The 27,523-nt window shown below is 36.5% G+C and overlaps 2 protein-coding genes and 3 non-coding genes across 9 annotated transcripts in view; 2 read left to right on the top strand and 3 right to left on the bottom strand.

Moving 5' to 3' along the window:
* LOC145680428 (degenerin-like protein unc-105) overlaps nt 1–13,764 on the bottom strand; it is a 553,540-nt gene extending 539,776 nt beyond the window's left edge. Inside the window, exon 1 of one of the 2 annotated variants that reach the window (XR_014130644.1) lies at nt 13,468–13,719. The gene's annotated coding sequence lies outside the window, so the exon portion shown is untranslated. Of the gene's footprint in view, nt 1–13,467 lie in introns of both variants that reach the window. The other variant, XM_081750948.1, reaches the window with a different exon arrangement.
* The window catches only part of LOC145680426 (multiple inositol polyphosphate phosphatase 1-like), a 92,901-nt gene that overhangs the window by 43,774 nt on the left and 21,604 nt on the right, over nt 1–27,523 (top strand). The window lies entirely within an intron of this gene.
* Nucleotides 20,949–21,021, top strand: TRNAV-AAC (transfer RNA valine (anticodon AAC)). Its single transcript has one exon. It is a non-coding gene; the product is annotated as a tRNA-Val (tRNA).
* On the bottom strand, nt 24,997–25,070 carry TRNAN-GUU (transfer RNA asparagine (anticodon GUU)). The gene has a single exon. It is a non-coding gene; the product is annotated as a tRNA-Asn (tRNA).
* TRNAM-CAU (transfer RNA methionine (anticodon CAU)) lies at nt 26,001–26,072 on the bottom strand. Its single transcript has one exon. It is a non-coding gene; the product is annotated as a tRNA-Met (tRNA).

Genomic DNA, 27,523 nt, shown 5'->3' with positions numbered 1-27,523 from the left:
ATTATTATTATTATTATTATTATTATTATTATTATTATTATTATTATTATTATTATTATTATTATAGTGAAACACTAAGTGAATATCAGAATTTAACAGAAGTAGGAGTCCATTCAAGGGAACACAGTAGTGTACTAGTTAGAACGGTTAGACTCATGTCCGCGTGGTCCCGGGTTCGATTCCCGGTCGGTTCTTTCCAATTTTAGGCGTCCACCCAGCGTCGTGAGGCAAACTGGGGAGTGAAAACAAGACGGGACGGCCACTAGGTCTAGAAACCTCCTGATATGCCTGTTATGAACAGGGCGTTGCAGCGCGCTGACCACGTGCCGGTCGCTAACAGATGGCGCTGGAGCAGTCTAAGGCTCACAAGATGGGCTGTTACGCATTTTTTGTTTGTTTGTTTGTTTGTTTTGTTTTTAAGAGTCAATTCAAGATAAAGGTCTGTCCTGAAAGTCTAGCGTGGTCCTGAAAGTCTAGCGTGAACGTCAGAGCGTGGTCTAACTGGTTCAAAGTGGTAGTGGGGGAACCCAGCTAAGCAGTGCTCCGTCGCTCAGTGAGCTCGGAGCATCCGGAGAGTGAGGACGGGCCTGTCCGTGAGGGCTGCTGTTTTTTTGTGCAAGTGAAAATGCAGCGCTCGTTAGAACAAAGATTTGCGATCTAGTTTTGCTTGAAACTTATGATCAAAACTACTTACAAAAAACATGCCCTGTCAGATTGGCAAGTGTTTCGGTGGCACAAGGTCTTTTTGGAAGGCCGGGAAGAGGTCAACGACGAGGACAGTGCCGGACGACCATCCACGACCACGACGGCTGACAATGTGACGCGAATGAGGGAACTGTAGAACTCAGATCGACGATTAAGTGTTTGTTTAATAGCCGACATGTTAAATATTCCGAAAACTCAGGTTCATGAAATTGTTACAAACCATATAAGCATGCGCAAGGTGTGCGCAAAAATGATTCCAAAAGTGCTCACTGACGATCAAAAGTCATGTTACGTTGAAAGTCACGCCGCAGTCTTAATTATGGAAACAGTTTCTGTTAGCGGTCTTGCCAAATTCCACGCAAAACTTGATCGCAAATCTTTGTTCTAACGAGCGCTTCATTTTCACGTGCACAAGATCAAAAATTAACCCTCACGGACAGGCCCATCCTCACTCTCCGGATGCTCAGAGCACACTGAGCGACGGAGCGCTGCTTAGCTGGGTTCCCCCACTACCACTTGGAACCAGTTAGACCGCGCTCCGACGTACAGTCGCGTCACAGTAAATTCACTGACATTACTTTTAGGACAGACCTTGTATTCCTATTTCTGTTAAGACGGGGTAAGGTCTCCAATGTTTGTTATACAAGGGTGTGTCCAAAAGTTTCAGGACTGAATCTATAAAATGAAAATTTTTTACCTTTGAAGTTAAATTCCTCCATCAGCTTCAAAGTAATCCCCTTTTTGCATTAATAAAGCGGTCCGATCGTTTCTGCCATGCTTGGAAGCATTTCTGGAAGTCTTTTTTTGGAATAGTGTCAAGTACCCGCTGCGATTCTTCTTGAATTTCTGGAATGGTGTCGAATCTTCGCCACTTCATCCGAAGCTTCGGCTTGGGGAAAAGAAAAAAGTCACAGGGGCCAGGTCAGGTGAGAAAGTGGGATGGGGAACCACTGTCATGTTGTTAGTCAAAAACTGAGTCACTTTAAAGGACCGGTGTGCAGGTGCATTGTTATGGTGGAGAATGAGGTTACCGTTATGCCATTTCTGTGGACTTTTCCGACGCACATTTTAACGCAACTTTCTTAGGACATCACAGTAGAAGTCAGCATTGACCGTGCTTCCATGTGGGACAAATTCCCGGTGTACGATCCCCTCTTGGTCATAGAAACAAATGAGCTTCGTCTTCAATTTGCTTCTTTCCATGCGTGCTTTTTAGGTCTTGGAGACCCAAGACTCTTCCATTGAGAAAACTGCAGTTTAGTTTCTGGGTCGTAAGCATAAACGATGCTTTCATCGCCTGTAATGACGTTGACAAGGATTTGACATAGAATTTGATGCACACCCTTTGTTCTTCAACTTCCGCCATACCGTTGAGATCAAAAAAAAATCGCAGACGGCTAATGCAACACACACACGAAAACACGTGCAACATTCAAACGCTTCCACTTCAAACCACGCTACTCGGCACACTGGCTCACAAGACACCACCGCAACACATCCTAGCGGGAAACTCGTGAACTGCAATTGGTTTGCATGTTATGGGCACTATCCTGAAATTCATGGATACGCCTACGTATAATCAAGTAAATTAACTTAGACAACATATCTTTCCTGTGGAGACGTTCGATTAGCCGTTTTTCATCCGCTATTTATCCACTTTAGGTTTACAGATAATCGTAACTTGCAATCTACGAATAATCATTTATCAAGACTTGCAAATAAATATGATTAAACACCACTTTAAATAAAACAAGACATGCTACAAATGCTTTTAGAGAATTATAGTTATGTGTTAATATGTATTTAAAAGTTAAAGTTATAACCAGTGTACGAGGATCTAATAACTTGGTAATCACTCCTTGTATATTATACTATTCCTTTAGAAAAGTTATTTGAAGTTTTTTCCAGTAACGGTCAATATGCTTTAACACAAGAACTGCAAACTATGCTATAGTATGCAAGTGTGATTTTAATACAGTTCTATTGAAAACAAATTACCTCATTTACCTAATGAGAAGAAAAGCTAATGCTGTTAGTGAATGATATAGGAATTTTAGATATAGTGAGTAGAATGTAAATATTGGTTATCAGAAAGAAAATAATGAAAAAAGTCTTATATAAACATGAAAATATTTACATAAATGTTCCTTTATTATGCCCTTTACGATGTCGTCCACCACGAATTTTCATATCTTAGGATTGAACCAGAGATCCTTTCGCACCAGAGATATGAGCGCTCTACTATATATATGGAATGTGTGGCAGTTTTTAGTTCCTGTTCAATCATTTTTTTTTCGGTCGTAGATCGCTTCAATTTCCTTCTTTGCTTCGAAGCTAATTCTGTTGCCATCCCTGTTTCACATCCGCTGATACCTTAATGGAATCTAGGATCAAAATAATCACTTCGTTCTCGAGCTATGACCTTGTATTTTATCGTTTCAGCCAATTTTCGGTGAGCTATAGCTCTAAAATGACGCGTTTGCGCACACCGATGTTGGTCTGCATTTTTTTCTCATAGTTTCATATGAGGATTTATTTCCTAGAAGTGTTATTGTTTGTGCTGAACATTCTGCATATAACCTAAGTCAATTTACTGGTTAACAAAATCATCCATTGCTGTTATGACAATGTAATGATGGAGTTCAACTCCACTTCCTCCAACAAAATAATAAATCATATGGTTGGTAAAGTTATTTTGCCTCCTGTGATATGATTCGAAAATAGCATCAAAAGACACAACTTGCTTATAATTGATCAATTGTATGAATGTATTTCAAGATTGAATCGTATTTTATTATTTGTAGCATCAACGTATTCAGCTCTGTTTTATCTTTCTTTTTATACTGTTAATTTATCACACGTTGTTTTCATATAATAATATGGATTAGTATTGTTCTTCTACGTTTTACTGTATAAATAAATAAATAAAACTTTTTGCTAGTATAGTTTAGTTAAATGTGCAAAGTCAATATTTTGGAAGTTTATTGAAAATTGGCAAGTATATGCAATTGAACCTAGCCTTCTATTGGCTTAGAAATGAATCAAAGTTAACACTTCAATTCGAGTCGGGTGCAAAAATAATTTAAATCGAGATATTGTTTAAAGAATGAAATTAAGTGTGTACTTTGTAAAGTTATTGACTAAATCGTTTACGATGATACTGCCTAAGTTCAAACATGATTTATGTAACCCATTCTTGATTTCAAAGATGGTGAATATATTTTATTTCCATCTAAAAATTGTAAAGAAGTTTGTTTGCAAAGATCAATAACAACTTTTATAAAGCATATATTTTAATGTAAAGGAACTTTTAGATTAAAAAAAAAAAAAGTCCTGGTATACTAGTGAAATTAGCGATAGAGTATTATACTTGATTATGATTATATAGATTTCCTTAAATGAAGTATTATTGTATAACGTGTCTGCTGGGCAGAGTTTACACAAAGGTTAAGTATTTATTAAACGTTTGCAGGTTCTGTCTCCCACATTGAAGATATTTGATTGGAAGTTAGAAGGCTTCAGTATAAACTACCACACATGAGAACAGTTCTGTGATTTGTATGCCGAAGAAAAGTCCAAGATGAAGAAAATATACTGCTGTTTCTTGGACAAACATGAGTAACTATGACATTTCATCATTCACACTGCATTCCTTTTGGGTCATTCACATCTGTACCCCTGTATAAAATTAGTGTCATTTACAGGAATTACAGAGGTTCAAAGGAAGACACTAAAACCAAATCAAGTGCAAAGGAAAGTGCAGCAGAAGCGTATAAAGTGTTTTATCATTTTATAACAATTCCAGAAGTGTTTGAAGTGTTTATAGTGTTAAGAGATTACCGGAAATACTTGGTGATTACATTTTCGTTTCTAAAAAAAAAAAAATTCAAGACCGTAAAAGGGCTCCAGTATAAGTTACCACACACGAGAAGAATCTTGATTTGTTACTACAGTGTCTTCAAAATCACGCAATCCCCAAACTTTGGAGCGTCAGAACTTTTGAAACATAAGTGCAAATGAAATAAAACTTCCATCTGAGGAAGGTCTGTCTGTGTAGATATTTTTGACATATAAACCATGGGGAGGGTGTTCGATATTTGTCATCACGATATATTTATTTATATATTTATCTATATTTATTTTCAAAAACATGAACAATGACGAATAAGAGGTGTGACATTGTTTGTGGACAAATGGGTAGGCTGGGTTGGAATGTATCATTCTGAAAGACTACTGCCCATAAAACAATATCACTAGACCATTCTTAAATTTCCACCTTTAATTATCTTTGGCAACGTTACTGTTGAATTCTACAGGGCGTCCGGAAAGTCGCTTAACCCGAGCTTTGGAGCATCAGCTGTGGAACTTCTGAACCGTAAGTGCGAATGAAATTAAACTGCCACCCTAGGAAAATCTATCCGTGTATATATTTTTGAGATATAAATCATAGGGATTGGGTTCGACATTACTTCTCACAAATGCCAGAAACACACAAAGGTGATAGAGACGAGTATGGAATTGTTTATGGACAAATGGGAATGTTAATGAGTAGGCTGGGTGAGAATGTGTCTATGTTGACACTAAGTGCAGACATCTCACGACCGCGATAATGACATGCCGTAAAATATACCTGTTTTCTTGCAATACTGACGGTATCAGACGGTGTCAACACATGTGGCTGGCCATGAACTATGGTAAAGATAGACTTACAAACGAACAAGAAACTTGCAAATCATTAAAAGAAAAGTAATACTCTACCTACCCGTGACAACTCTAAAGAACTTATTATTGTGAAAGGACGTGGTGTTCATGCTGTTCTTTGGGAAGTGTGTTTGTGTTGTTTTCGTCAAGAGTGAAGTTCTTTGTTGCTGAAAATTAGTCTTCATTGATTTATTTCGGGACACTATTGCGTTGCGTAACGAGTCGTATTCATCTGTTCGGGAATAAATGGCGGTAAGGTTTCCTAATGCTAGGTTACCTAATAAAGCAACGATCTCTCGACTTGTGAAAAGTGTCGCGAAATATCAGTCAATGAAAGATCAGGAACGAGACGACCTTCTATTGTCTCACAGGAAGTTCTATAGACGTCGTCAATCAGAAATCGTTAGCATTCCTTCAGAAGTCTATGATTTAACTTGCATTAAATTTAGATTAAGGGGAACAACAGATCATAATCTCATTCACGTGTTGAAATTTTATTCTTATTAAACCCAAATTGTGCAAGACTTGAAAGACGTGGATTCCAAATTAGCAAGAATGAACTATTGTTGCTAGTTCAAAACATTCCTTCTCGTTCCATAAAGGAGTAGAAGTATTACATGGTATTGGTTTAGTGACAATCTTCATGTGTTACATGACCAAGAGCTTCACACACAGAAAATATGTGTTTGGTGTGCTGTTTCCGGGCGCCGCAATTTTTTTTTTTAAATGCAACAGTGGGTGACACAGTATACGGCGATTTCATCACCCAATTTGTTTCTTTACTGGGAAAAGAGGAGCGGCACTGCTGGTTTTAAACTGGATGGGTGACATGTCGCATGTCGAATGAAACATTGGCCAGTTTGTGGGAATTCTTCGGTGATCATATTATTTCGAAGGATCTGTAAATCCATGCTTCTCGAACTTGATATCCTCAGATTTGTTCCTTTGCGATATACAGAGTGATCCTAAAGTAGGTATACAGACCTACATATATAAAACATACAGGACTTTATACCTACTTTTGGGCCATTCTGTATAAAGGGGTCAGTATGTGTAAAAATTCCGTACGAACATTAACAACACTATCATGGACGTCGGCTTTCCACCCTTCGTAAGGTACTCAGAAATATGGTGAAACGGCAATTTGTGTTTCGAGACATTTTCAACATAGATTGTAAGCTGTTCGGGAGACGCACTACAGAGTAATCAGCTCTTCAGTGTTGTCAAGGTTAGGTAGATTACGTACTAACTTTTCCTTAATGATTTGCAAGTTTCTTGTTTGTAACAGTATATCTGTAGCATAGTTAGTAGTATGCTATATGTGTTGATATCGTCTAGTATCGTCAGTGTTGCTATATTACGCCATAATGCCGGAAAACAGTTTTTTTTTTTTCCGGCACATCATTATCATGACGTGGGATATCTACACTTGGTGCCAATATGTCGTTCTTGTTTTAGAACGATACACTTCCGCTCAGCTTACTCATGAACATCCCCATTTGTCCACAGATAATTCCACAGTTGTCTCCTATTCGTGACTTCATATTTCGTGAAAAAAAAAAAATCTCCTTCGTATGTTTCTGGCATTTGTGAGGACAAAATAATGAACCTCCTTCTCATAGTTTATATCTCAAAAGTATCTACACGGATAGGCCTTCCCTGGGTGGAAGTTTAATTTTGCACTTACGATTCAAAAGTTCTGATGTGCTAAATGTCGGATTGCGCGACTTTCCGGACGCTCTAGAATTAAAGTGTAACTTGGCCAAAGATAATTAATTGTGGAAACTTAAGAACAATCTATTGGTATTGGTTTATAAAGAATAGTTTGCTAAAGCTTGGAAATTATCTAAAAACATATCAAGTTTTGATTTAATATGGACTTAGAACGTAAACACTTTATGAACCATAAGACAAATATGTTTGAACAGTTAGGTTTCTTGTAACAGTTTGTATTGAGGCAAAAAGAGTTTTTAAGAAATAAATCGTATATATGTATGCATTTTGTTAATATTGATGCTTAGGAATAAGTTCTCTATTTGTGTCTCTGTTGACATTGAATATTTATATTCATAACACTCAAATTTATGAATATGTATGTTATTAATAGAGATTGAGCATGGACTATTGTGAGGTTCATGTCAAAGTTTTGTGTACAGTTTATTGTAGTTAATGATACAGGGGTAGATTGCGATCCATAATGACAATTTTGACATGTATCTACCTCAAGAAATCCCATAACGCACCACCACTTATGATGCTCTGTTTGGTGACTCTGAACCCACCTGTCATCGAAATTTCCATTGAAAGAGTCTAGTGAATCAGTAGTAGAGCGCTCAGTTCTCATGCGAGGGGTCCTCGGTTTGATTCCAGGCACGATTAGTTTGTGGTGGACTACTTCGTGTCTGTGGGGTTTTCTCGGGATTCCTCCGTTTCCTCACACATTCTCTTCAATTATTTCATAATCATTTATATTCTTTAATCATTCGTTTCGTCTTCTTTAGCCTACGGGACATAAGTACGTTAAATCTGAAGTTGGATTTTTTTTTTTTTTTTTTTAATTTTGTAGTTCGATGCGCATGAAAGAAACATTAATATTCCGAGAAGAACTTCATTAATCTTTTATGGCATACCGTAGGAGGAGCTGTTGTAGGCAGGAAGTGTTACAATATTATTAACAAGCACAACTAAGAATAATCTGCCAGTTGTTCTATCAATCTAATTACATTCCCATCGGGTTCTTAGATACATGTTAAATCAGGTAACATCTCCAAATAATTTTGTAACTAATACCAAGGGAAAGATTCAAGCAGTTCTGTACCAGATAACGCAATATTCTACACACATATATACTAGACATGGATGTGCAGGGTTAACCAAATACTAACACTTAAATAATAGCAAAAACAAACTTAGAAGCTTAGCTATATCTTTATCCTCAGTAATTCTCTTTGACTGACACACATAACAAATATTGTCCACCACGTCAAGTGCTATAGGAACATAATACCAAATAATAAACAGTACTTTAATATGAATCAGCCTCTTATCTCTATAAATAACATCTCTCCTTAATGTATCTATTGTCCTATATCAGTTAGACCATTGAAATATAAAGGATTCTCTTTTGATCATACGGCCTCAACCATCCGAATATCCAATAAGAAACGTTTTTTTCCGTGACAACGGGATCAGCCTTCATACTTACATTTTTAACCTTTTCCCATATTTAACCACTTTCATCCACAACAGTAGCCACGCTATTCAATTGTGTATATTGGATATTCATCTACTACTGAACAGTTTAATATAAAGAAGGAAATCTCCCTTCAAAATACTGAAACACTACAGTCACTTTTCTTGATCATTACTGCAATATGTATAAATTAAACTCTCTATGTTAAGCCGCGAGCATCTATGGCCGGGTAGCTAGGGCGCACATTCAGTTGAGAGATATGTAGTCGGCGCATCGGCTCCCAATGCCATTATTTCTGATCTTCTAGGCCTCTTAATTCAAATACCACTTTTCAATTGCCCCCTTCTGCTAATTTAACATCAAAATTTCTGTGCAGCCAGTGGGATTTGAGCTCGAGACCACATGGCTACACACAAACACTTACACAATTTCCATATAAAAAAAGATGAAGTCGTGACTGACTGAACAACGCCTAAGGCAAATTGATTAAAACTAGAAAATTGAAATTTCGACAGTACAAAGGATTTCTGACAAAGGTACCACTAAGAAAGGATATTTTGAAATTTGACCGAAAGGAAGCGGGAGTAGCAGTTATTATAATATTTCCATAGTTCGGATTCCAAGGATACAGACATGAAATTTTATATTTGAACTTGTAATTTAAAATGATTAAACTCGTGCGTCAGCATTTTTTCTTTCTTTTTATGTAGAAGGAAAGTAAAAAGGATTAGAAATTCGAAGTAAAAGGAGTGAAATTGGGTTTCAGTTATAATAAGATGCTAATATATCGAAATCTCGTTTGGTATTTGGGTATTTGGACTTTATGCCTGTTTCAGCGTTTTTTTGGTGTTTGATCTAGAAGGGACGAACAAAGGGGTGGAAGTGGTTTACTAAGATGTCCATATGAGGTATTCAAACTTCGTGCGTGGGGGATACGGTGGCTCAGTGGTAGAGCGCTTTCCTCTGGTGTGTGGGGTCCCTGGTTCGATTCCCGACCAAGTAAGTTTGTGGTGGACAACATCGTATTCGGGGTTCTCCCGTTTTCTCCTAGATTCTCATTCCACCAATTCTTCCATCATCATTCACTTGCATCAATCATTCGTCTCCCTTAGCCTAACGGACATAATCAGTGGTCAAAGTGAGACGGTATGCGGTGGTATGCCATACCGCTTCTGGGTTTTCAGTAATGAGGACATACCATCTCTGGTTTTTCAGTGACCAAGACAATATTTAAATAGCTGGTATGCTGAGTCAAAATCATAGTAAACTATACCGCCTCTGCTTTTCCCCCACTTCGAACACTGGACATAATCCTGCGACGTTCAAACGAATGCTATTTAAAAGACGGAGAAAGAAGAACAAAAAATATTGCCTGCAATAATACACTAGGGCATTTGGTAGTTATTACATAAAATAAAACTAATCTTTTGAGAGCCGAGAAAGCTTTAACTAAAACATGTTCTGATTCATGTTGAGTAGCAGATGCTTTTATGGACATTATACATCTAAGTACTAGCTGCGCTAATATCACAGTGCATATTTAGTTTACTAGAACGAGGCTTGCACTGACCTGTTCCCATACACAGAACTTTGAAATGGCCCTTGTATTAGTATGATTTTAAACAATCGGGTATATGTTAACAAACAGAATACATCACTTACTATGACTGTTGAAAAAGATTTTTATGAATCCTGTATAATTAATTTATCTGTTGGAAGCTCTGCTAGGAATAAGCAAGACAGGGGAAGAGTTTTAAATTGAAAAAAATGAAATGAAATCTTAGAGTTTTACGTCCCACGGTTATGCCGGTTAGGCTAAAGGAGACGATGATAATGAGTAATGAATGAAATGGTGGAATGAAGAAAGTGGGAGGAAACGGGAGAACCCCGAGAAAACCCACGCACACGGTGTTTGTCCACCACAAAGTCCACTTGGCGGGGGCTGGGATTGAACCCGGGACCCCAAGCACCAGAGGTGAACGCTCTACCACTGAGTCACCGCGGCCCCTTGAGTTTTAAATTGAATCGACATAAATAATAGAGTATTGTGCATCCGGTTTCTTAACCTGAGAACATATCTCGACGTTTTAAATATGAAATCGAGTTTACTAAATAGAAAGACTTACGCTAAGAAGAAACATATATTTCAAGGAAATCCTAACTGATACTTCTGTTTTTACTAATTAGTCCAAGAGAACCCTTTCATGTTAGCTCTATCCCTGATAAAATTTCCCATACATATAAGAATATAATGGAGCAAAAAAAAAAAAAAAATGTAAGGTGTAAACAATTAGCACATTAGAAAAGCTAAAACATGTAAATCGCCTAATGTATTTGTCAAAAATTGTATATAGCTAGGCGGATTGCTCTAATTTAAGTTTCATATATTTTCCTTGTGTTCCAATGAATGAACTTATACATAGATATTTCTGTCGTGAGCGCAAAATCAAGAGCAGCAATTCTCAGTATAAAAAATGGATTTATTTAATCAGATCCTATTCACTGTGAGGGAAATCGATATTTTTAGTGTATCGGAAGCTACACTTGCCAAATTTCTGAAGCTCCAAATCGGGACATTGTTAACACCAATATTTTATCAAAAATTCTCGTGATAAATTTTCAATTTAACAATAAACATCGACAATGAAAATTTATAGCGCACGTTTTTCAAAATTATAATATAGTATTTATTCTTACACTACTCAGAATTCAAACTAACTTATACTACATAATTATTAGTATGCACAAAGACAGTATTTGGATTTGTAGTATCAATAATAATAATAATGCAGAAATCAATCTGAGGTATTTTAATCTCAAAGTTTATTGTTCAGTAGATCAAATTCTGTGTTATAATTTCTCAAGCAATTCAGTTTCTCTTAAGACTCGTTTTTGCTGAAATATATACTATGGAAAAGCAATCTTTAGAAAACCAAATTTAACAACTGACTAGTTTCACATCCAATTTGTTAAGATTGCCAGATCGTAGATCTAAGATGTCACTAGACCACTAGAAGTTGTTACATAACTTTGCGACTAGAAACTAAGTTTATCCATCTGACCGGGACTAAACTAGTGGTGGGCACAAAAACCGGTTTTTCGATTTTTAGTAAAACCGAAACCGGTTTTGAAAATTAAAAAAAACTTTTCCCCCTAAACCGGTTTGGTTTTTCACCGAAACCGGTTTTGGTTTTCTCCAAAAACCGGTTCAGTTTTTCACCGGATCCGGTTTCGGTTTTCCGCAAAACCGGTTCTGGTTTTTCAAAATTGGTCCTTTTTCTGACCAGAATAGTGTTTCCTTGTTCTTCGGAAACCGATTCCGTTTCCACAGAAATAGTTTGATGTGTTTTCCAAAAGTTTTCACTGATACCAGTTTTGGTGAAAACCGAAACCGGTTTTGGAGAAAACCGAAATGTCGGTTTTTCAAATTTCGGTTTTTCTAGAAACCGGTTTTGCCCATCCCTAGACTAAATACGAAACCATCCGGGACGACCCCTCAAAATTGGGATGTCTGGCAAGCCTATTGGAAGCAGTGTGTATGAAATATACTATAGATAGTGCTTACTATAATTCAGGATAGTTTTATTATTCTAAATTATTTAATATGAATTAGCTATACAAGCCTACATTATTGTGGTAAATAAATAAGTAAAATAAGAATTTATCGAATTCTCTTTCGGCAGAAAAATAGAACTGTGTGCGTTTTGAGATATCTTTCTTTATCAAACAGATAATACTTTTTTAAAGGAATATTTTACTTAAAAGAAAAAAATTATTTAGTTTCTTATGAAGATGTGTTCTGAGCGTAATATTCCTTCCTAAATTAAATACTTTTTTTCAAACAATTCAAACTGCAGATAATTTCGGAGCCAAAATTACGATAGAGTAAAAATTTATATTACTTGCAGGGCACCTAGGTGTAGAAGAGTCAAACTATTACCTGGATTTTTTAAAATTAATTAAAATTGTATAGTTGATTAACATAGTCCTTCGTTGTTAGCAAGAATATTTAACGATGTTAATGAGCCATAATAAATTTTGAAAGTCGAGATAATATTTTAAGTCTCCTGTGTTTAGTTCAAAAGTAACTTAGATTCTTATCCCATTGAAGTGTTCGACTCAAAAAAGAGCTAACTTATCATACCATTTGAAAGGATGAAACATTTACGAATATTAAATTTGGTTTTATATGCCAATCGCAATGTATTAGAAAATCTCTTATATTCTGTGTGGGATTCGTTTAAACAAAGTGTTTTACTGTTACCAACTATTGAGGAATAATGAGACCGTATGTGAACAGTACTTCAAAGAGTCTCTCACTTATCCATCTATGTACCAAACGATAAATTATATTTTCAGCATCAATCAAATGTTGTAATTTCGTTTGTTCGTGGTTGACAAGCCCCATATCTTTACAGTTATGATCAAAATATTCCTTTAATACTACAGCCAAAGGAAACTAATGAAACACACTAAATTATATTTTGCCTAGGGGCGTATCCAGGGGAGGGGGGCAATCGCCCCCCCCCACCAAAAGAGGAAACTTTCTTATTTTATATATAAATAAAACCCATCCCAGAGTTTGGAGCTCTTAAAAGTAGCAGTATTACAACCTTCCCTGAAGTCTGTCCTGGATCCGCCCCTGAGTTTACCTGTGTACAAACTTTACCGTCCAGTACTGAAATAGGATATTGTTTGAACGAAAGGCGTTTGCAAACTGATTTTAACTAAAATTGTTACATAACTTCATCATCTACTGTGGTCTACACGGAAAGGAGTCAGTGTCATGCGAATTGTATTCCTTTACTCATTCCCTGCTTCTTAAAATGTCTTTCATGCATGAGCGTACAAGAAAAATGAGAACTTACTGGTTCCCCTACTAATGGAATTGCAATTTCCAAACACAATAAGTCTTGGTTGAATTTTTCTCCATCAGTCGAAACACTTAAATTATCCTCAGTAGGCAGCTAAAGCACTCTTCTCTCTGTCCAAATTACCCAATCGACGCATTGTTATCATCATGGATAACACGCACACTCTTGTCATAGTATTGACTCACTATTTGGCCTGATTCGTTGTAAATTTCTTCCGAAGTCCACTCAAACAAAGCGTACATCTTATCTATGCATTCCTTCATTATCCGTTCATCGTTTGATGAATTGTACAAGGAAAAACATGTATTCCTTTTTACATACTTTTTTTTTTTTAACACAATGGTTCAGTTCTTAGAACCTTAATTTTAACCCATTTTCTGACGTCATAAAATGATGCTATTTTGCACAGCGACATAACTCGGGCGACAATACAGTATTCCATTGTTACGTTTATGTATTTATATATTGTCTATGACTAATTAAGAATAATTTTTAAACCTCTTCCTCAGGTAGACCATAGTGTCACAAGACATGGAGCCTCAGCAAACGTGTAGGAAATAAAACAAACAAAATTCGATAACGATAGAAAATGCATTTAATTATGACTAAAAAATAGAAAATAAAATTAAAAAATTTTTAAAAACATTCTTTTTAAAAAATATTTAACAAACAAAATAAAAGAAATTGTAGTGAAAAGTGAAAAGAAGTATGTTTTCAAGAAAATTACTTTTAAGAAAATTTTCTATTTATGCATGACTAAAGAGAAAAGAGAAAACTTGAAGGGGTTAATCATTTCAAGTATCTGGAAAGTATTTTCATGACAGACGCTTACTGCATCAAAGAGATCAGATCAAGAATTGCCATAGCCAAAGAAACACTCAACAAGGAAAATCACTCTTAACTATCAAGCTTAATATTTGACTAAGAAAGAAGTTGATCAAGTGCTATATATGGAGCATTAGACTTTGTGGTTTAGAGACTTGGACATTGTGGAAGTTAGAGAAGAAATATTTAGAGCGCTTCTAAATGTTGTGTTGGAAGAAGATGGAAAAGATAAAATGGACAGAGAGTAAAAAACGAAAATGTTTTAAAACGAATAGGAGAGAAGAGGGCACTTTTAGTCAGTATCCTTCGTAAGGCCAATTGGATTGGACAAATCTGGCGAAGAAATTGTCTTTTTTATACCTCCATAGAAGAAAAGATGGAAGGAAAGCGAGGCGTAAGAAGAAGACAAGCACATCTGATCGCTGATTTGAAAAATACAAGAAAATATTGAGAGTTAAAAGAGGAAGCTGAAGACCGAGAAATCTGGAAGAATCATTTCCAGGCCTAAACTTAAAATAAAAATGAAAAATTCATTAGTCCCAGAACCTGCCAAAAAGAAGCATACTTAATAATAATAATAATAATAATAATAAAGCATGGAGAGCGCTGTCATATTCAATCAATTTATAAATACATTTCTCATACGTCAGATTTGAAGAATTTATCAAGTGATTGTTTATGAGAGAGCTGTCCATGCTTTTCTTTTTGGTCGCGCATAAATATGTTTTTAAGTAATTTTCTTGAAAACACAATTACCTAACTTTTTAATTTATAGTACGATTTGTTTCATTTTGATTCTTAATTTTTTTAAAGAAAACATTTTTCTAATTTTTTTAAAATCTTATTTTTAAAAAAATCTTTTTTAAAAAAATACGTTTTTATTTTATTTTTTTCTTTCATAGTTTGGAACTGTTGTGAGATTTAAGTATTTAATTTTAAAAAATACATTATTGATGGTAAATATAGTCGGCTTGCTATAGGACAGAGATGTTCAAATTAGCGACTTGTGCCTGAGTTCAATATTTGAACACAAATCCGTGATTGATCTTAGAGACTATGAGTAGATAGCGAACCAGAAGAGCCCAAGTCCAAGGGAGCGAGAGATCGAGACAGCGGAACTCATTAAGATTAGTAATCCCGAACCGTATTGAAAATTGTAATGCTGAATCCGCACGAACCCCGATTACAAATTGGTCATTAATGCTAATAGAAGGGCGCTATAACTTAATGGTACAGTGTTCTCCTCTGGTCTGAAGGTTCCATGGTTCGATCTTACTTCGTGCCAGTTTAGTGGACATCATCATATGCGTGTTTTTTCTCGAGATTCTCCCTCGTCTTCATACAACGAATTCTTTCACCTGCGTTTATCGTATTTCTACTTTATTCTACTGAGAATAACTATAGATGTTCCAGTATTACTTAGTCACAGCAATGATTATTGTGTATTGTTCAGTTGCTAGCAAATTTTATTTCCATGCCATAATTTTAGCTTGTCAGTAACTTTCAAACGAATGAATCACTTTGAGAATACTTGTTAGGAACATACCGAAAGGTATATTCGGTCTCATTGTATCTACATCAAATAAAACTACGTAAATTGATCCTGTTTAATTATTGTTATTGACAAAAAAGAATGTTATGGGATATATGTGCACCGGTACTTTCGGTGGCGACTGCACATAAGTTTACGAAAAAAGTGTGAATGAAATATATCAGTTGGGTGCTTGTATATACATACAGCCAAGTGTGTAAGTGTGTCTTCTTAAAAGGTAAAGAGTTACTACTGTTGATTGAGATGGCAATTGGTGAACGGTAAGGTAATATAAGCGTCAAACATTGAACTTCATTATAGGCGCATAAACAAGTGAGTTGTTCCTTTAACAAATATTCGAGTCCTTTGTAGTACATTTTAATAATCGATAGAGTTTTTCGCTTTGAGATACTTAGGCTTCACTATGTTTCAGTGGCGGACGAAACGGGGTTTCAGTGTTTACTGTCCCTTAAGCAAGATATTGCTTAAAGATAAATATTTACCACATTAAGATATGTATACCTAGGTACAAGCACTTGAATTAGCCTCTGAGTTACTTCTTTATACGTCTTTCCTCCCGCATGATCCGAAGCTGAGCCTTATGTGTCAAAAAGTTAAATAATTTTAAAACTATATATATATATATATATATGTTGTTATGTTGTAGCCTAATAGAAGTGTAAAATTTATTCAGATAGGCAAATTTATAATAAAAAATACGAGGACTTTTTTTCGACCTTCGCTAAGGCACCAGAGAAGAATCATATGAGATAACGAAACGAGGACAAGACAAAAGTGTTTATTGGATATCGATACTGTAACACATATATATATCTGTGTTACAGTTTCGACTACGTAACATAGCCTTCCTCAGACACAAAAGCGATTAAAAGTTACAGGAAAGGAGGAAAGAGGATAATAGACTTAGTGAGAGAGAAAGGAAAGAATGAGTAGTGTACTGGTTAATTGTAAAAAGTGCAATATGAGGTCAGGAAAGTGATTAGAACAAAGGATAAAACAACATAAGGACGATGCCAGACTAAAAAGAGAACAACGCAATATATAAACGCGTTAAAGAAACGGGACATGAGATAGATTGGGAAGGAATAAAAGGATTAGAAAAGGTAAAAAAGGAGTGTGATAAGAAAATGGAAAGAAACTCAGTGGATTAAGAAATATGGGAAGGAGAAGTTGATGAATTGTCTAGTTGACTTGTGATACGTGAATTATGGGAAAAGATGATAGACAAAATAGAAAGAATTAAAAATATTAACGCGAACTATTAGGACAGGTGGAGAAGAGCAGGTGGACAGTAGCGAACAGAAAGTGTAAGTGACAAACACCTAATTAAGAGTTCTTAAAAGTTTCATAACAAGTGTTAAAGGTTGTAAGCAGGTGTGCAAAAGAGAGAAAGCGACATCTAATTAAAAATTTCTATTTTAGAACCAATTAAAAGTTTACGTTTTGTAAAGAGAAAGCGGGCGTGTCTTGCATTCAGATTGTATATAAGCAGTCAAAATGGGATATTTCTCTCATAACGTGTCTGAGGAAGGCTATGTTACGTAGCCGAAATTGTAACAGACATATACTCTTCATATCTATATCTCTATCTATCTATCTATCTATATCTATCTATCTATCTATCTATCTATATATATATATATATATATATACACTGCTTTAGATAGAATGTCATTCAATCATTGTTAAGTAGCGAGCTTTAAGTCATATCGAATGCAATCGAATTGCCCGCCATGTGTAATTCGAATTTTCAAGTTACTGTCGGCAAAATTTCAGGGATCTCAGCAGGCAATTCAGAAATCGTAATTTACGCCTTTCACGAACCACATGATTTACGCCTTCAGCAAGGACGTTTGCTGCCATAAGTTCTCCACCCTTGGCCGCCCTCGTCGTCTTTCTTGAAACTCTCTGCACAGTCATCACTAGAGAGAGCGAGGCATCAGTATGACCTCCTTTACTGGGCGGCTATTCAAAACATTCGCAAAGCATTTTTATTGCGTATGCGTTCGGTTGGAATACGCTGATCATGTATTTAAAAGTGGATGACTAATCACAATGCACTGCAAACGCGAAAGCAATAAAAAACGCGCAGAAAACGTTGGCTTGAGTGTATTTGGTGCATTTCGAAACAATAGACTACCTGCTGTTTAAAAGATGTCTAAAGGAAGGAACAAAAGGAAAGATGTGTTACCAGGCAAAGAGATTTTAGCAAGAAACTCTGCTATTATAAACCTGGACCTGGAAAAAAAAAGACTTGGAAACCCTAACTGGCTCACAGTATGATTTATAACTCTGGCGAAAGTAAAATTACCAAGTAGCTATTTAGGTCGCAGTCGCTGCGGGGGTTAAAGAACGCATCGAAAACGAATTCTCGAATAGCCATACACTTAAACTCTGCTGAGTCGTGCGCGCAGCCATCACTAGAGAGAGAGAGACGATATTCTCTCTACTAAAACCGGAAGTGATATAAATGTACTACTTCCACTTTCAATATTAATTGAGAAAATAGACGCCATATGAACCAAACTTCTTCATGTAGTGTACACATGACACTGCTACTTGTTATTTACTGTATTTTGAGTGCTATAATGTGTAGATATGTTTCTTTCATGCAAATGAAAATTATAAAAAGTAGTACAGAAAGTGCAAATGAAAAGAATAAAAATAGTACATAAAGTGCAAATGAAAAGTATAAAAAAATACAAAAAGTACAAATGAAAAATATAAAAATAGTAAAAAAAAATGAAATAGTATAAAAAGCATGGGCACTTTTACCATTGAATAAACGGTCCTTCAAAGACTTCAAATTTGAGATTATTTTTGTCGTGATGCTATGTACGGGTAAGTTTTAAAAGAGTTGTTTGGATTCAGCGTTTTCAGATTAGTATAAAAAAAACGCTATTAAGAATGTATCCTGGCATGAACACTTTTTATAGTTCGACATATTCCAATGTTCGTTCAGAAATGAAACATCCTCTCATAGAACACGGGGTGGTCAAGTCCTCCCCCAAAATCAGTACTACATTTAAATGTGGCCTAACCTCTAATACTCTTCTTTTAAACAATGTCGAATGCACAGAAATTTGAAATCTATATTATAAAATTGAAAGTGGCTATGTTCGTGACTCATTAATCTCTTGAGCCGACCGACCGATCTCGATCAAATTTTCAACGTAGATGTGGTTCTGGCCTGCGAGTGTTTTTATCTATTTACTTTGACGGTAGAACTTAGGGTTGGGGGAGGGGGGGACAGAAAAAATAAATAAAACTTAATGACTCTTGAACCACTCGACCGATCTTGATCAAATTTTCATTGTAGATGAGGTTCGAGACTGGCATGATTTTTATCATTTTACTTTGACGGAGCAACGTAGGGGAGGGGATGGAGGGTAAGATATACAAAAATCAATAAATATAAAAATAAAAATGACTATGTTCGTGAATTAATAACTTTTGAACTACCCGATCGATCTCAATCAAATTTTCAACATATGTGAAGTTCAAACCTGAGGTGTTTTTTATCATTCCGCTTTGACAGTTGATCTTAGGGGAGGGGAGGAGACGGGGAGAAATCTATAAAAATAAATAAAACTTAATAACTCTTGAACCACCCGACCGATCTCGATCAAACTTTCAACATGGATAAGGTTCGGGCCTGGGATGTTTTCTCATTTCACTTTTACAGTGCAACGAATGGGGGGGGGGGAGGGAGAGGGAGATGTACGTGGAAAAAGTAAAAATAAAAGTGACTGTCTTTGTGACTTCATCACGTTTAAACCACCCGACCGATCTTAACCAAATTTTCAACATAGATGAGGTTCGGCCCTGGGATGGTATTTATCTATTCACTTTGACGATAGAGCTTATGGGAGGAGGTAGTAAGAGGGAGAGATATATAAAAATAAATAAAACTTAATAACTCTTGAACCACCAGACCGATCTCGATCAAATTTTCAACCTAGATGAAGTTTAAACCTGAGATGATTTTTGTCATATCACTTTGACGATGCAACTTAATGGAAGGGAAATACATTTACAAATGATCGAAAATGACCGATATTAGTGTCGAATCTATCGTTTTTGAGGTCGCTGAGATGAACAGTGACACTTCTGATGCCATTTAAATCCTAATTCAGCCCCGCAAAAATTGTGGGAGGATGACCAATATCAGTGTCGAATTCAGTTTTCGGGGTCGCTGAGATAAACAATGACACTTCCGATGCTGTGCTCCACAACATGGGCAGGGGAGGAGGATATATAAAAATCATCGAAAATAACCGATACCAGAGAGCATTTTAGTAATACTAAAAACTGACTGACTAACGGAACATGTTACTATTTTTTCTTAATTTAACCCAGCGAAGCGGGTAATTTATGCTAGTACAAAATAACTTGACAAGGTTGTGCTTGTAGTGAAAAATGTTCATAAGCCTATTTTGCAAGTCAATAGTTCCTTTTGTTTTGAGTTACTTTTTCAAGATACACCTGAAAGATATTGGTACCAAGTGCCTTTCGTTTACCCCAGTGGCGTAGGACACTTTTGCGGCCCCCCCCGCAAAGTATAGAGAAGGGGCCCCACTTGTAAAGCCGACAGAAGTAAGGTTGAAGTTCTACTTTTTTAAAACGTTATTCATCGCAAGACTTCGGGGCCCCCTATACCTCGGGGCCCCCCCGCACTGCGGGGGTTGCGGGGGCAGCTGCTACGCCACTGGTTTACCCTTTTATTCTTTTCTCAGTCCACAATATCGTTCATCCATTTTAATTGCTGTAAAGATCACTTCAGAAGACGTCGAACTAATAATTTCATTATAATTCAATTTTAAAAATTTGGCAGTTATGAAGGGGCACCAAATTCTATAAAAATTGAACCATTACGTAAGTTTTCACCCCGTAGATTGTACCGATAAAAGTTTAATTGTAACACCTATTTGATTTCTCTTAAAAGCCACTGCTTAAAAAGAACGCAGTAATATTTTTCGTATGGATCGGGGCAATAGCATATGGCAATAGATAAGTTTCGGACTCAAGAGGTGTTAAATGCGCTTGCGTGCAGAACCACTAGTTTGGCTTTCGAACTGTAAGACGCATTCGTCACGAAGTGCTCATGGTGTAGTGGTTATCACATCCGCCTAACACGCGGAAGGTCCCAGGTTCGATCCCTGGTGAGCACATTTGTGTTTTTTAAAATTTTATGTACTATACTTGAAATGAGTAATAAAAGCATAGTGACTTCACGATTTACCTATTATCATTAAAATTAAAGACTTTCGAAGACTCCTCTAATTATGAGAGAAGCCCTTCTACATCAGCTGACAAGCGCGAAAAGAGCATCAAGCAGACTTAATAGACACAGGCCGGTAGCCAGCCCAAAAATTTAGGGGAGCCCGATCCAACCATATTATAGTTGATTTGCAAGCCTACCGTAAAATTTTTAGAGGGGGCCAGCAAAAATTTAGGAGGGGGCGGCCCCGTAGATACGGGCCTGAATAGACATATTAAAAGCGTTCTTTCTTTCTGAATGCTTCCATGTGGCTTTGCCCAATAGCACCAACTTCTGTATAACTTTGGGGAAGGGGAGGCCATTTACTTGTGTTTTGCCTTTAAACTACGGAGGTAGATGCTCTAACCTATAAACTACGAGATATTTTGTATTCAAAATACCCTGTTTCTTGTCTTAACTACGAATATTTCGATTTCGAAATGATACTACAATAACTTTTTTAACACGTTTTGTTTCATGCGTCTTCAATAAATAGGAGTGAAGAAATGGACTTCTTTATAAACCCTTACGAAAACGCTTTAAATGTAGTTTAAAGGTTAAAGGTAAATTACATCCGTAGTTTAACGGTTAGTTCTCAGATATTCAAACATACATTTTGAGAAACCTCCAGTTTCAAAATTAATTGGGAAAATATCACGCCATACAAATCAAACTTCTTCACGTAGTGTGCACGTGACATTGCTACTTGTTCTTTTCTTATGTATATTTAATCAGTGTATAATCATACATTAAATATTTATATATATAAGGTACCGACAAACAATGACGTACGCAGGAATTTATTTCGGGAGGGTCTAAACCGTTTCGGGGGTTCTAAATACAATTTATGGCTAAATTCTATGAAAATTTCTAAAATTGCCCCTAAAAGTAGACATTTACAAAAAAAAAAAAAAAAAAGGTTGGGATTTCGGGTGGGTCCGGACCCCCAGGACCCACCCCCTGCGTACACCCCTGCCGACAAAGTAACTATGCAGTGGAAATGATAGATGAATGAAATTTAAAATGGTGTTTACGGCGGTGCAGTTTTCTCTACAAGAAATGTTAGAAATGTCCTTCTTCAGCCTGAAGATACGCTGCATATTTGTAATCACTTTTCGGAGGAAAAATTACGAAGAAACTGCCATTTCATTTCCAGCTGTTTATTTACTGCAACCCTCAATAGCTTTGCGTATTTTTAGAATTATTTACTATTCTAATAATTCGTATTCTATTGCTAATAGAATACCACTTCCAGCTCTCTTTACATTTGTGTAATTTAAGCACCCCGGACAAAAAATTCGTCACCCCCGCTCGAGAGCAAGGCTGCGTTGGCAAACAGGTACAGATTGCGTATTTGCCGAATCACATGGCCAAACGTGCATACCCTGCCACGAGGCGATCAGAGGGCATTACTGTGGAGTGACACAAAACCGATCGAAGCGGTGTGTGTGCGGCAAGATGGGGAAGAGCGCGAACGTGACAGAGTGGCAAAAAGGGGCAATCGTGTTTGGTCGTGCCCATGGCCACACAGCGATAGAAGTTGCCCAATTTGTTGGTGTTTCGCTGCGGACTGTTCAACGTGTCTACAAGCAGTTGTGTAACACACGTGGCCATGAAATATAACGCCAGAACTGTGGTCGGAAAAAGATCCTCACAGGTCGGGCCCGAAGACGGCTTTCCATTCTTGTGAATCGAAATCGGTTCCAAACCTGCCAGGAATTACTGCAGTCCGTGAATGCAGGCCCAGTCCAACCTGTCAGCGAGAGAACATTGCGACAGGAACTACATGCAATGAGTATATGGAATCGGGTGTCTCACAAAAGGGCACTGCTCACACATGCACATAAAGTGCTCGTCTGCAGTGGGCCAATAATCATCAAACATGGACAGTAGCAGACTGGCTCCGTGTCATATGGTCTGACGAATCACGATTTTGCCTGTATTCGAATGACGCCCGGCGTCACCTGTCCACCGACAGCCACATGAAGCATTTCACTTTCATTGTGTGGCAGGTCAGGTGCAGGCCGGGGGTGGGTCTGTCATTTCTGGGGGTGTTTTTCGTACTATGGGGTGGGCACACTCATTGAGGTGTCTACGAACATGAACCAGCACGTTTATTTTAACATCCTGGTGTTGCCCTTCAGTCACTTTCTTCGCGATGACTTTGCTATAGACACCCCTATTTTTCAAGACGACAACAGCAGGGTTCACAGAGCTGGACCCATATGTGATTGGTTTGAGGAACACTCAGGTACGCTACCACACCTCGAATGGCCCGCAAAATTGCCGGATCTCAACCCAATTGAGCATCTGTGGGACCAGTTGGAACAGCGAGTGAAATGTCGACATCAGCATCCCGACGTTTGGCAGAATTGCGTGATCTTATCCTCCGTGAGTGGGTTCAACTGGATGTGACGGCCTTGCATACCCTTGTGAACTCCCTTCCCGACCGCATCCAGGCGGTTATCCAGGCCAGGGGCGGCGCTACATGGTATTAACGTAAGTACCAAGAGGGTGACTAATTTTTTGTCCGGGAGCTTATAATGAATAATTTTCCTTTGCATTACGAGGTAGTGCACTGTGATCTAGAAAGCCAGCAGTGGTGATACAATCTGATCTGTACTGATAAAACATTACCTAACGAAAGATCATAGTTCTTTCAATCTAAGAGTTGTACACAAGGAAGTTTTTTTTTTCTTTTAATTTGTGATACGAAGCAAAGATTTTTAGCAGTTCGTGTTTCTATCCTGTAGTCTGAACTTGTAATTTTTCTATTCATACGCATGAAACAATTTGGCAAGGTCGTTAAAAATTCAGTATGTTGAATATACTTTAAATATGTTTGCTAGAAACCATAAATTATTTCTTCTGTTCTGAGCGTTCTCAATAACCAAAGAATTTGCAGGGGGTTTTCCAATCACGAGGATAAATGTCACTGTTTCTTGTAGATTATGGGAACCAGTGTTTCTTTCAGAAAAAAAAAATGTTTCGGGGGGGGGCAACTTAGTATTCGGAGAAGCACATATTATTTTCATGCGGTTTCGAACTCCTCCGGAGAACACTTTCAGAGCTCCGGGGCCCAGTGAGCCCCAAAAACATTTCTGAAGAAACACTGATGGGAGCGCGTAGCAAACGTCGAAGTGATAATTTGGAACGTTATATAAGGATATTTGGAACGGCTTTGGAAGAGAGTGTGAGCGATAATATTCTTATAATGCTTTTGGACATTTTCAATAGTTCCATGGAAATAAAAATCTCATGGAGCTCCCTGAAATGAAATTAAACTAACATGCAATGAATGGTAGTTGATTTACATAACTATAAATATGGCTTTCATGTTTTGATTTTATTTTATGAACTACAGTATTTAGATTTGACTAACACGAGTCTGTTTAACATTATTGGGATACATAATTAAGTTATAGCTATTTCTGTGCCATTTTAATGTATATGTTCAGTACTAACATTATCAAAAACCTGGACTTACGGCAGTGCTGCTGATTTTTGTATATTTTGTAGGGGGGGGGGATTTATGGCATGTGTGTTTAATTGTTATGTATGCAAACATAGATTCAAGCAAATATATCCAAGCAAACTTGAGGGCAGGGGGAGCTCTCGTCCCCAAGGATCGGCGCCCATAGGTTTATCAAGGCGCCTGAACTGTATATCTCATCTATAATATGACTTGGGTGTGTTACACTTGTAAGATTAAACGAACAAACAAACAAACAAAAAAAAAAAAAAAAAAAAGAAGAAGCCTAATCGAATCAGAATCACTAGTTCATTTAGGAAAATAAGGTGGTAGAATAACTCAATTACAGCTATATTATTTGCTTCTCATTAAGTTTATGTTCATTATAATACGACTATGGATATCTAAAATTCTCGCCCCCGGGTGGGCTCGAACCACCAACCTTTCGGTTAACAGCCGAACGCGCTAGCCGATTGCGCCACGGAGGCCTGTGATCTTGTAGCCAGATAGCGCTGTAGCTGAGTACTTGAGTAAGTGTATGTTGACGTCATTTCAATTTTGCGAAACGCGAAAGTGAAAAAGTGAATTTCAAAGTGTATATACGTGTAAATCTGCCATACTCTTATGATATACACTACGTTGTAGCTCAAGACGATAAACCTAAGTAAATTTGGTATATTTCGGCGGTGAAATTGTTCTATTAAAAAAAGGAAAGTGTTTCCAGAATTTCGTATTGAAGATGGAATCAAAACTTCTTGAACACAGTGAACTACCTTCGTAACAAAAAGAAAAGAAATAATAAAACTATTTCTTTGCAAAATAAGCAAAGATGGGGGATTAGCATGTATTTTCTGAATTATGTTATCTCTCTCTAAGAAGTCTACAAGTAATCTTTTCTGTGGGTACCTAAAATTAGAATATACTGTGCAATTGTTTCATAAACTATACAAAATCATTAGTGCATTTAATGTTAAGTAAATTCAGTTAGTTCAGTAGTAGGCTCTATAGAGAATTGTGTAACAACAATAGCGAAATGTATAAAATTATTATATAAGCATAAGACAATCTTTTGTCAATGTTCTCTCTATGTATTAATTATTCCGAAAAATTAGTTAATGTGCCTTATATGAATCTCAGAGGCATAGTAACATAATATTATATGAAAAACAAAAGGTATTATCTTGAAAGCACAAAATTAAAAGCTAATCTATCGGACATTATGTCTACTTCAGTAGTGTAGAAGGAGCATATACCCCACCAATGGACGTTTTAAGGAATTCCATTCATAACTTGCAGAAAGAATGACGTAATATTTTTATATGGTTAAAAAAAAAAAGACTGAAATCGTATGAAATTTATTAGCATGTGTATTTATGTGATATATCAGAACTGAGAAAATAAAAACTAAAAAGTTGTGTTAGCAGAGCGTGGTTTCGATCCACGGACCTCTGGGTTATGGGCCCAGCACGCTTCCACTGCGCCACTCTGCTACGACGACCCACCTGGCTGCAATCGTATTATGAAGCGTACTTGGTGAATGATTCATGAATTAACCGCCATTTTAATAGTACAACACGGAGAAAATACCATGGTTTATATTTAGTCAGAGTGTTAAGAGTATATTATTGGTTATAAAGTCAATTTTAGCTTAAGAAGCAATTTCTTTATTACTCCAATAGCAAAAAACAAGCGAATAAAGAGAGAAAGAAGAAGAATCATGTATGAAAATCTTAGCCTTACAAATGTATGATGAATTCTTCCTTCATATTACATGATGCTATAACATATATTTTAACACTTCTCCTTGCTCAAATACGTGGAAACATTACTGGTTAACATATTTATTATGTTAACATTTCGAAAAAGCTTTAGATCTGCTACCAGATCAGTTGTTTATATTAAATATGTATTATCGTGACAGCATGTTTCATTCGTCTATATAAAAATCTTTGAGCATTGTGATTATTATCATACAAAGTAATTTGAGAACTAAATTCCCATATCTCACCTTAAAAAATATTGATGAACTTTGTCTCTTTCGTTCCATCTCCTACATTATAGTAATTCTGCTTCAATACTAGATTTTTTTTTTTTTTTTTTTTTTTTGTTTCCTAACTTTATAACAAAATTTGAGTATGGTTTTCTATCGGTTCATCATCAGCCCAGAAATATGCAAGTGCTTTTTTTTTTTTTTTTTTTTTTTTTTTTTTTGCTGCTAAACAGTGTTTTGTCAAAGCAATTATTGAATTGACTTAGGTTACTACAAGCAGGGGCAGCGATTCGGGGGACAAGAGGGCAGTTGCCCCCTACTTTTTTGAAGTGACCCCTTAATGTATACAGTTTCATTTGAAAATATAAAGTTTTTGTATGTATTACTGGCTCATAGAAAGAAATGGCGCCACATGCCGTTGCGTGAGTACGTATTGGTTATTTATCTTCCTGTGTAGTTAAGAAAGCTACAGAAATTGCATTTTAATTCCAATTCAAAGCAATTAATATTGCAATTGCGTATTTCTTTAAATGTCGTAGTATTTAACTTATAAATGCTTGTAGTATTTATTGTCTTTCATTTTCTAGAGTAGTAACATACATTTAACGCCATGTGTAGAATTAAAAATATAAGTTGTTCAGTTTCCCAATTTCAATGTAACTTCTACGAAACAAGCCTCATTATTCATTACTATGATTATTATTATCCTTTCTATTTATTTGTTTTGTAACTTTGTTATTAAATAATCCGATTACACAGTTTTCCAGATAGAATTTTAAGATACTCATGAGCATGGAATCAAATCCCTTCTTACACCTTCGTTGTTTAAGAGTACAAAGGGCTAGTACCTACTTGCGTTGCACTCGTTAATTTACTTAATAAAATGTGAAATACGATATACAATATTTTGACTGAAAAAAGATAGTATCCTATTAATTATACAACCTTTCG

Source organism: Thermobia domestica, chromosome 3, assembly GCF_964235325.1.
Source record: "Thermobia domestica chromosome 3, izTheDome1.hap1.1, whole genome shotgun sequence".
Classification (NCBI taxonomy): domain Eukaryota; kingdom Metazoa; phylum Arthropoda; class Insecta; order Zygentoma; family Lepismatidae; genus Thermobia; species Thermobia domestica.
This window is presented reverse-complemented; position numbering and strand designations above follow the sequence as displayed.